This window comes from Puma concolor, chromosome D2 (assembly GCF_028749965.1).
Source record: "Puma concolor isolate L17-30 chromosome D2, mPumCon1.1.hap2, whole genome shotgun sequence".
NCBI lineage: Eukaryota > Metazoa > Chordata > Mammalia > Carnivora > Felidae > Puma > Puma concolor.
The window spans coordinates 7589714-7599435 of record NC_141677.1 but is presented as its reverse complement, the minus strand read 5'-3'; the positions used below and the strand labels follow the sequence as shown (position 1 = coordinate 7599435).

Sequence of the window (9722 nt, the reverse complement as noted above, 5' to 3'; positions counted from 1 at the left end):
ACAAACCAAATCGAATGCCTAAGTTTAAATTAGGTGTCAGCAAATCAGGAAAATTTCTATGATCACAGCTGAGATGAAGACCGAGGACAACAGCCTGTTGAACCTAGAAATTTCTGATCCATAGCCTCACAACTCGCCTTGAGATAAAATAATTAAACAGATAAAACAGCGGACTTACGCTGTGTGGCCATGGCTGCCCCGTTGGAGAGTTTCAACGGAGAAACTAGGGGAGGTATGCGGATCTAAGATCGTGGCTCTGGCCAGAAAACGGATCAGGGCTGTGAAATCTTCAGGAAATTAACTGAGGAGTCAGACGTTTTACATCTGTCCTGGTCAAGAAAAGCAGTGGGGTAACTTGCTAAATGTTGAATAGGGATGCTGACAACAACTGCATTATTTAGGGCTTCTGTGACTTCAAACAAGAGGCTTTCCCAAACTTGGGAAGGTGCCTCCAGGGCCAGGAATAAACGGGTGTGACTTTTATAACGCGCAAGCAGAAAGAACTCAGACAAACGAGGAATTGTAGTTTTATGAAATGGGGACTGTACAAAACAGATGCATTAGGAATTTGGAACCAGCTTAAGACAGTACATTGTTTGTTCAATTCCTGGTAGAGATCCTGCCCCCCAAATTATTTTTAATCGTATATGGCAACTTCTTTGCCAAAAAAAGAGCTTTGATGCAACTCTGCAGTGAAAATCACTTAAAGCAAGTGGAGTTCAGAAGAATCTTGGAACTCAGAAGCTTCCCTCCCAAACCGCAGTTAGTCCAATGCCCATTCTTGGTAGGGTGGGGTACCGGGTAATGGCAGCCCGAGAGCTGGGACCGTGTCGGGGGCAAGAGCCAAAATGTGTCTTTACGTGGAGAACTTTGCATTAGGACTCCGCCGTTCTTCTGATTCATGCATCCACGGAGTCTCTGGCACTCTTGAATTCTCTTTCAACTGGGTAAACATCAAGAACTATTCAAAAAACAGGACAGGATTAACTCGGCCCGGTACACATTCAAATGCCAAAGCTTGAGTCCCTTGGGCAAGACATTTGCCAACTGCAGGAAGGCGAGTGCTCTACCTGGGGAGCCAGAGGAATCTTTCCACACCTTAGTTCCTCCCCATGATGTGACTCATCTGGGTACCACTCGCTAAGCTGCGCTTAGAGCAGAAAAACACGTCCGGTACACTGAATCCTCGTTGAATGTGGCAAATAGGAGAAGGAGTCTGGCTCTGTGATGAGAAACACCATATCCAAAATGAAGTGGGCCGATCAGCCAAAGGCGGAGAGAATCGGCCCTACCTGGGAGACAGCAGCTGCCTAGTAAGGCTATGGTGAGTGAGTGAAGAAAAGCATAAGCAGATGAATAAATGAATGAGTGGATCACTAGACTGACCGCTTGGTTGTGCCACTTCAAAGGAAACCTGCACGAGAATAGCCAGCAGGTGTTCGGAAGTGGAACACGATCCACTTCCGATTTGGTCGGCGGGACAAATACTTACTGCTCCATCCACGCTGCATGAGATGATGTGGGACTCGCTAAGGAGGACAGAATATAAAAGACGTGTCAACGTGGCTTCTGCTCAAAATGCACGCCATCCGCTTGAGAAAAGACACACGTTATGAAAACGAGAACTGACCGTGTACACGAGTTGTCTTCGTGAAATAAGGGCACAGGGCAAAAAAGCTTACGAGCATTTATACAGGTTCTGGGGGCTGAAGGTCAGAGCAGGCTTCATGTAGAGACAGCATCGGTGTGGGTAGAATTTGTCTCTGTGGATACAAGCAGGAGCACGTTTGGTATGAATGCAATCAGGCAACATACTCGGAACCAGCCTGACACCTAAATATCCCTAGTCTGTTCACATTTCTCATCCTCTTGGCCATGCTCTGAATTCCTGCTATCGTCTCTTGTCTGAATTGCAGCCTCCAGTTGGGTTTCCAGTCTCTTTATCTTGCTCTCTTCTGATCTACTATCCTCGAGGAAGCTAGAATGATCTTTTTAAAAGGGAAACCTTGGGCCACCTGGGTGGCTCAGTCGGTTAAGCATCTGACTTTGGCTCAGGTCATGATCTCGCGCCCCGCGTCAGACTCTGTGAGGACAGCTTGCTCAGAGCCTGGGGCCTGCTTCAGATTCTGTGTCTCCCTTTCTCTCTGCCCCTCCCTCCCCCCTCAAAAATAAATAAACATTAAAAAAATTTTTTTTTTAAATAAAAGGTAAATCTTAACGGTTCTCTCACCACCACCACCTCTGCTTAAAACCTACCATGGTTCCTCACTGACCTTAGGGCAAAGTCTAACCCACTAGGTTTTCAAGTCCAACAGGATCTGGTCCCTGCTTTCTGCCTCCAGCCTTCACCTTCCCAGTCCCTGCCCAACCCCTCCCTGCCCTCCATCTACAGAGCACTTCTCAGTTCCCAAGTGCACTCTGCAGTCTTGCCTCTAGGCTTTATACATGGCATTCCACCCACCAAGAAAACCTTTCCTATCTTTCATCTGGGCAACTCCAATTCGTAGTCGGGTTTCAGCCTCGACATCATTTCCTCTGCAAAGCGTCTCTTGGCCTCAGAATCTGGGTCACATGTCCTGCCTACATCCTCTCATAGCACCTTTGCCTCTCATTGAATCAATGAATATCAGACAAATTGGGGTGGGATTGAGGGGTAGGTGGGCCTTGAACGATAGGCCAAAGACTCTGAAGTTTACCTGGAAAGCACCTACCTATTAAACAATTTTGAACCCAAAGTGTGACAGACCAAGAGATGATGCCACTGATATTCCAAAGGAAAAAATAGATATAAGTGACTTATAGCAAAGGAAGACTGGCAAATGAAAGAAGAGAAGTCAAAGACTTTCTTTCACAAAGAGAAAGCATCTCCGAGAAGGAAGCATGAGACCAAGGCTACAGTCTAGGGACGCTTCTTACAGAATTTAAGATTGGCTTCAACCCAAAGCTGGTCTTCAGCCAAGCAAGACCATCCTCCCTTACTGCCATGTCATGAGCCCTGGCACACGCCTCACACCGCATGGAGAAAAAGAGGGACACGAAGTGTCAAGGACCGTTTGCAAAAAACCCTCTCCACCTGAGGTGAGCCCCATTTCTTTGACTGGGGACACAGAAAGATAAAGTAGGGTAGAGGAGAGCCGAGTGGAGGAGATGGACCCTGTCCAGCTTGAGTCCATTCAAAGCGGTCCCAGCAAACAGACATGGTGGCCCTCAATCTACCACAACGGCAAAGCTGAGCTGGTTCTTCTTAACAAGATTTTAAGAAGAGAAAAGGAAAAGAAAAATGGCACCATTGTTCTATTATTATGTGTGTGGTGAGTGCCATGTAGGCAGCGGATGGACAAAAAGCCCAGCCAGTTCGCAAGTACTGGAAAGGTCAAAACAGCCCGACCGGCTACCCTGAGTTGTCTTAGAATACGCTGGCCCGGGTGATTCCTGAGCCTCACTCCGCATTCAGAGTCAAATACTGTTTGGATTATAATATTAAACTAGGACTAACATGACCCACACTGTTAAGATTATTAAAAGAGTGGAATATTGCACAACTGAACATTTTTCTTAGTCTTCAGAGCCTGAGGGTCATAATTTGTAGGGATCGCTGTGCTGGCGTGGGTACTGATTATTTACTAAGTGCTGACAGCTTCTTCAGTTCTGCACAAGATGGAAAAGAAGTCCCAGTGTCTCCTAAGGGAGTGGGAATATAAGTTAGGCAGGCAAAGAATCCAACATAACATAGACGAGGTGTGGCCGGAAAGTAATCACAGAGGATTTTTTTTTTTTTTTAAACAAACCAACAAAAGCCAGAGCTAACTGTCCAAGAGAACCTTTCTACACATCTGTCACCTTGGGGCATGGTACAATTAGTTCAAAGACAGGTCTGTTGCGCAAACATTTTTGGCAGTCCTCCTCAGACATTGAGACGCAGTGTGGTGTAGAAAAAGAGGCATAAACTTTAAATTCTGACCATGACCAGCTGCACCATCACAGGCAAGTTTCTCAACCTATAAACTCCTCAGCTTCTTCCTCTTGTGAAATGGAGCTAAGACACCACACCACAGTTTTTCGAGGACCCGTGAGATAACGCGAAGGGTACCAGTCTTAGAGCGCTCGCCACCAGAGGCAACCATTACCTGTTGTGTCCTTTAAATGCGTCTGGTCTGGTTGATCACAGCGTTTGTTTGATCAGCAGCAGAATTACTCAGCTTGATTACTTCCTCAGTCAACCGACTTAGCTCCTGCGTTAGCTTCCTGGGACTGTCGTACAAAGTACCACACGCCGAGTGGGTTAAACAACAGAAATGTTTTCTCTCCTAGTTGTGGAGTCTAGAAGTCCAAAATCAAGGTCGTGGCAGGGCTGTGTCACTCTCTATAGTGTCTAGTCTTCCTTTCGTCTTCCTAGGTCTGGTGGTCCCTAGCAATCCTTGACATTTCTTGGCTTGTAGACACAGCACTTTGACCTTGTCCATCACACAGCATTCTCCCCGTATGTCTCTGTCTCTATGTCTCTTCTTTTCTCTCCTCTTTCTAAGGATACCAGTTATGTAGGATATAGGATCCACCCTAAACTTGCCCTCATAATATGTCTGCATGTTCTTAGCTTCCAGGTGGATGTGAATTTGGGGGGTTCACTATTCAGCCGAGAACAGTCCCCAAAATCACAGTACAAAAAACCCAAAGATCTGTACGTTCTTGGGGACATTCCAAGTAATCTGACGCGGGTTTTATAAAAGGCAGCAAAAAAGAGGAGTTCCGGATGCATTACAGACAGTGGCAGCTGGCAGCTTTGTTGGAAAATACGGCTTGGCCACAACTGTGATTGATTTGAAGTCATCACATCTGACTCTGTGTATGTATCCTTATGATTTAAAAGTTTTACTGAAACCCACCCTCCCGTCCCTCCGTTAATGTAGAATGGAGGGTGTGCTCGTGCGTGCTTATGCTGATCACGTGACACTCATCACGTGGCACTAGAAGAGCTTCTCCTTCAAAGAGTAATCATCATCATCATCACCATCATCATGAAAGTGGCGTTCTTCCTCTAAATTGGATCTGGCCAAAAATAGATTCAAGCTGAACTACGCCCTTTCCAACCCCAGTCTCCAAGCTCTGTGTAGTTATACAGTTTGCACTTGTAGAAATAGCATAAATTTCTATAGATAGGCAGCACTTAGCTTCTTTTGAGGCAAACAGAAAGTCAAAGATGTTCTCCAGCCCCAGGTGAAACTCTTCCGTGGCACAAAGCAGATTCTGGAGGGAGACAGGTACTAGAAGACAGAGATGACCACAGAGCTTGGATTTTCAAAATGGTGGGGAATTTCCCTGTAGCCAGTGCAGCCAAATTAGCTCCTAACAAAGAAAACTAAGGACTTTGGGACTTGAGGCAGGCTCCAGGAGGCATGGGTCCTGAGACTCTTCTGAAAAAGAAAGCCAACAGAAAGTTAGCACCAGCATAAATGCGGAGTAGTCCCCCTCAAGGAAGAACCAGAGAACCCCCCTGTAGAGAGTCAGGAAGCACACCGGGATTGGAGGAGAGTTTTCAACCATCTGGTGTGCTGTTAGCCTGTGGTCTAGACCAAGCTCTGAGCTTCGAAGGACTGGGCTGCATGGAGGGGAGCAGACACGATGATCCCACGCTAAGATCTCCGCGTCTACTGTTTACGGCCATGTCTCTGTGCCATTATCAGAAGGCATAGATCTCAAAAGAAAGGAAGTCCTCATCTGCCCCTGGGTGGCCAAAAGTGTTATAATAATTGTCCAGATCAGCACATTTCCTGGCTTCCCCATGCTAAAATCTAGAGTTCAAGGAGACTTGTCAGAGGTCCTGGTGAAGCAGATAGGTATTCTCAGGGCAGCCACAAGGGACTATGGGACAGAATCAGGCCAGCCAAGTCCCAGCTTGCAGGAAAGCGTCAACCGAGAACAGGCTGATATTCATGTTGGGGAATGTCCTGCTCGACCTTTGAGGCTTGCCATTTTAGCTATGGAATATTATAGAAACCTTTTCAACGCTTCTCTTCTTTTTAAAAAAAATGTTTATTTATTTTGAGGGCAGGGTAGCGGGAGAATCCCAAGCAGACTCCGTGCTGTCAGCATGGAGCCCCACTTGGGGCTCGAACTCACAAACCATGAGATCATGACCTATGCCAAAATCAAGAGTCAGGTGCTCAACCGACTGAGCCATCCAGGTGCCCCTCAACTCTTCTCTCCTTTTTTTTTTTTTTTTTTTTTTTAGCATGTATGTATTTTTGAGAGAGACAGAGATAGAGCACGAACAGGGCAGGGGCAGAGAGAGAGGGAGACACAGAATATGAAGCAGAGTCCAGGCTCTGAGCTGTCCGCACAGAGCCCAACGTGGGGCTCAAACCCACAAACCGCCAAGATCATGACCTGAGCCAAAATCGGACGCTCAACCGACTGAGCCACCCAGGAGCCCCTCAACTCTTCTCTCCTACTAAAGCATTCCTTTGATTCATGCTAGCCAGAGTTATTTATGAGTTGAAGAGTTGAAATCAGCCTCCCACGCAAGCAAGGGAACTATTGTCTCAACTTGCTGGCGGGAGCCCAAAGAAGTGTGTCACTCTCATAAAGTTCCCTGATGCCCTTCTGTCATAATGATCTGTGACCCCAGGCTCACTCTTGAAGAACTTATCTAAAGGAACTTAATCTGGGAAGCAGGGAGAAGTTTTAAAGACTGTAATGCCCACAAGGAGCGTGGCAAGACTGAGGAGTCTAAATTCGAACGCCTGCAGAGGCCAAGCAGGCAACCTCAATACGAGGAGTGGAGCCAGTTCACGAGAGCAGTGGGCACGGAGGGAACACCACGTCCAGGGACAGCAGGGCTCCCAGCTAGCCTGTTGGTGTCATACAGGAATATAGGCCCACAGCTGGTAAGTTTTTAAGAGAAATGTGGCATCCCCCAAACCCAGATGTGATCTGTCCATTTTGAACAGCCTTATTGCAATGTAACTGGCAGACGATACATGGCACAGACTCAAAATGTGCAATTTAGGAGGTTTATATACACGTTCACTTATAAACCAGAACTATAATCAAGATAATGAACACATCCACCACTCCCGAGAGTTATTTTGTATCCCTTTATAATCCAGCCTTCTCACCCTCATCCCCATTCCGGGACAACCACAGATCTGCTTTCTGTTCCTTCAGATTCATTGGCATTTTCTAGAATTTTCCGCAAATGGAATTGGATAGTATGTACTTTTTTGGGTCAGGTTTTTTGCATCCGGCATAATAATTTTGAGACTCCTTCATGGCATGTGGATCAATAGCTCATTCCCTCTTACAGGCGGATAGTGTTCTATTATACGCAAACGCCATAATTTGTTTATCCATTCATCTGTTGATGGATATTGGGGTTGTTTCTAGTTTGGGGTTGAGGCTACTAGCACAAAGTTGCTTTCATATTTTTGTGTAAGTCTTTGGACATATGCTTTTGTTTCTCTTGGATGAACACCTAGGAGCAGAACAGCTAGGTCATACAATAGCTGACTATTTGTGTTAACACTTTGTACAGTCAGCCTTCTTAGTTTTAGTCGTTTTTGTAGATGTGCGTATCTCACCGTGGTTTTAACTTGCATTCCCCTAAAGACCAGTTCAGTTGGGCATCTTTCTATGCGTTTATTTGCCGTCCTTACATCTTCTTTGGTGAACTGTCTATTTAAATCTTCTGCCTATTTTTATGGGGTTATTTTTGTATTGTTGAGTGCTGAGGGTTCTTTATTAATCTGTATATACGTCCTTCATCAGATTTGTGATTTTCAAATACTTCTTCCGGCCTGTGACTCGTCTTTCATTGTTCTAAGAGTGCCTTTCAAAACCGTGAGTTTTCAATTTTGCTAAAGTCCAGCTTTTTTTTTTTTTTTTTTTCTTTCATGGGTCACCATTTTGGTGTTCCATCTGAAGAAAGTTCTGCCCACCCCGAGACTGCAAAGATATCCTCCTCTATTTTCTGGTCTCCCCACCCCTTTCAGAAGCTGGAGCTGATTATTTTATTATTTTTGTTTTGTTTTCTTTTATTTACTTACTGTTATTTTGTATTATTTATTATTTTATGATTTATGATTTGTTATTAAGTTCTACGAAAGCTCTGTGTAGGTCAAACGAGACACATTTAGGGCTCCAGGTAGCCCGGGAGCCACCTGTTAACAGTTTTTTACTTGCCGCATGGCCCTTCCTGTCCCTAATTTTGTATTATGCAAGGCCGAGAAGGCCCTGGCTTCACTTTCCCATAACACAGCATCGTTCACCAGCAACTCTGATGAATCTTGCTCAGAATCATCTTTTCCTTACACAGAAGATCAATGCCTTTAAAAAAAAAAAAGACATATTGGGACGTCTGAATGCTTTTATTGAGTACTGAGAAGAGATGATGGCTTGGCTCTCCTGAGCTGGGGCCTGCTTGGAGCTCTGGCCGTCCGAGACTGACTTCCACTGGCACAGTGTGTTAGCCGTCTGTCACGTTGGCCAACATGGTGGGCGTGATGGGGCCAAGAGGATGGGGCGGAGGGACACCAGACTCTTCTGTTTAAATATTGCCTTCAGGTAAGTAGGGTCAGTGCCAGTTGGGGCCTTTTATTCTTCAGCGCTATCTCAGAACTCAAAGAGAGGATTTCAAAAGCACCCGACTAATTATACATCCTTCCCTTCACACTGACTCTCCGGCGTGGTGTTTTTAATATACTGGGAGAGATAAAATTCTGGCCCTGGGCAGATGTTAAAAGCATTTTTTTGTTGTCAACAGAGTAACAGTATTCTTAGCCCCCTCTGGCATCGTTCTGGAAATCCACACATGACGCAGGAAATTAGTTGTCTCATGTCCAAACACCGTTCACAAGAACGGTTTTCAGAAATGGTAACCAGATACTTGTAAAATGCCCGGTGCCGTTCAGAATACATGGTGTGTACGAAGAGTGTAGAAGCTTGAGAATGTCACCTCCTCTGCCAGGGCAACGTGTAGTGCTCTCAGAGCAGCAGGTGGCTTATCCTTCCTCTGAAGCCATTTCCCTGCTACTGTGTTCATTTCACAAAAAAGTACAGAAAATCCGGAGGACTAACAAGAGGTGAGATGTCCCCAAACTTGCAGCGAGTCGACAACGAAGTCCCGAGGAACCCTCGCCACCGGGTTTCCTAATTGCTTATTCCGTCTTCTGACTTTGCCCAATATCCCGTCAGGGCAAGGACCAGGTTTTGCTCGCTCACCTCCGCAGTATCCGCCTGACCCACCTCGTACAGAGGAAGCATTCAATACACGTTTCTTGAAAGGAAAGCAAAGAGGAAGGAAGAGGGAAAGAGGTTGGTTAGAATAGTGATTACATGATTAAAAGCGGAGACTTTGGAGTCAGACTGGATTCCAGATCCAAACCCTGTGACTCACTGGCTTTTCACTCAATAGAGAAAAGATAACTCTCTGCCTTGAAGAGTGGTAAGGGCTATGGGATTATTTCGCCAAGGGTTTAGCCGAGTGCTCAGCACACGGTAGGTGTTGAGTGCACGTTATTCTATAGTATTCCATTTAGTAGTATGTAATTATAGGCTATAGTATTATAGAGCTCAGCCGGACTCATCATAAATCTGATGGACACTTTGCAATTGTTTGGGTAACAGTTGCCGCGGTCCTTGCTGGAGCAAACTGGCGTGGAAATTACCTTCTGCTGTCACTCGAGATAAGTTGTGGATAATCGGCACTCCCTTTATGCAGAAGAAGG

The 9722-nt window shown here is 45.7% G+C and overlaps 1 long non-coding RNA gene across 1 annotated transcript; it reads right to left on the bottom strand.

Moving 5' to 3' along the window:
* Positions 1-511: 511 nt before the first annotated feature.
* On the bottom strand, positions 512-8362 carry LOC147575752 (uncharacterized). The gene is made up of 4 exons (XR_015241515.1): positions 4128-8362; positions 1683-1763; positions 1493-1592; positions 512-943 (listed from the first exon to the last, which is right to left on the bottom strand). It is a non-coding gene; the product is annotated as an uncharacterized LOC147575752 (long non-coding RNA).
* Between the last annotated feature and the right edge of the window lie 1360 nt (positions 8363-9722).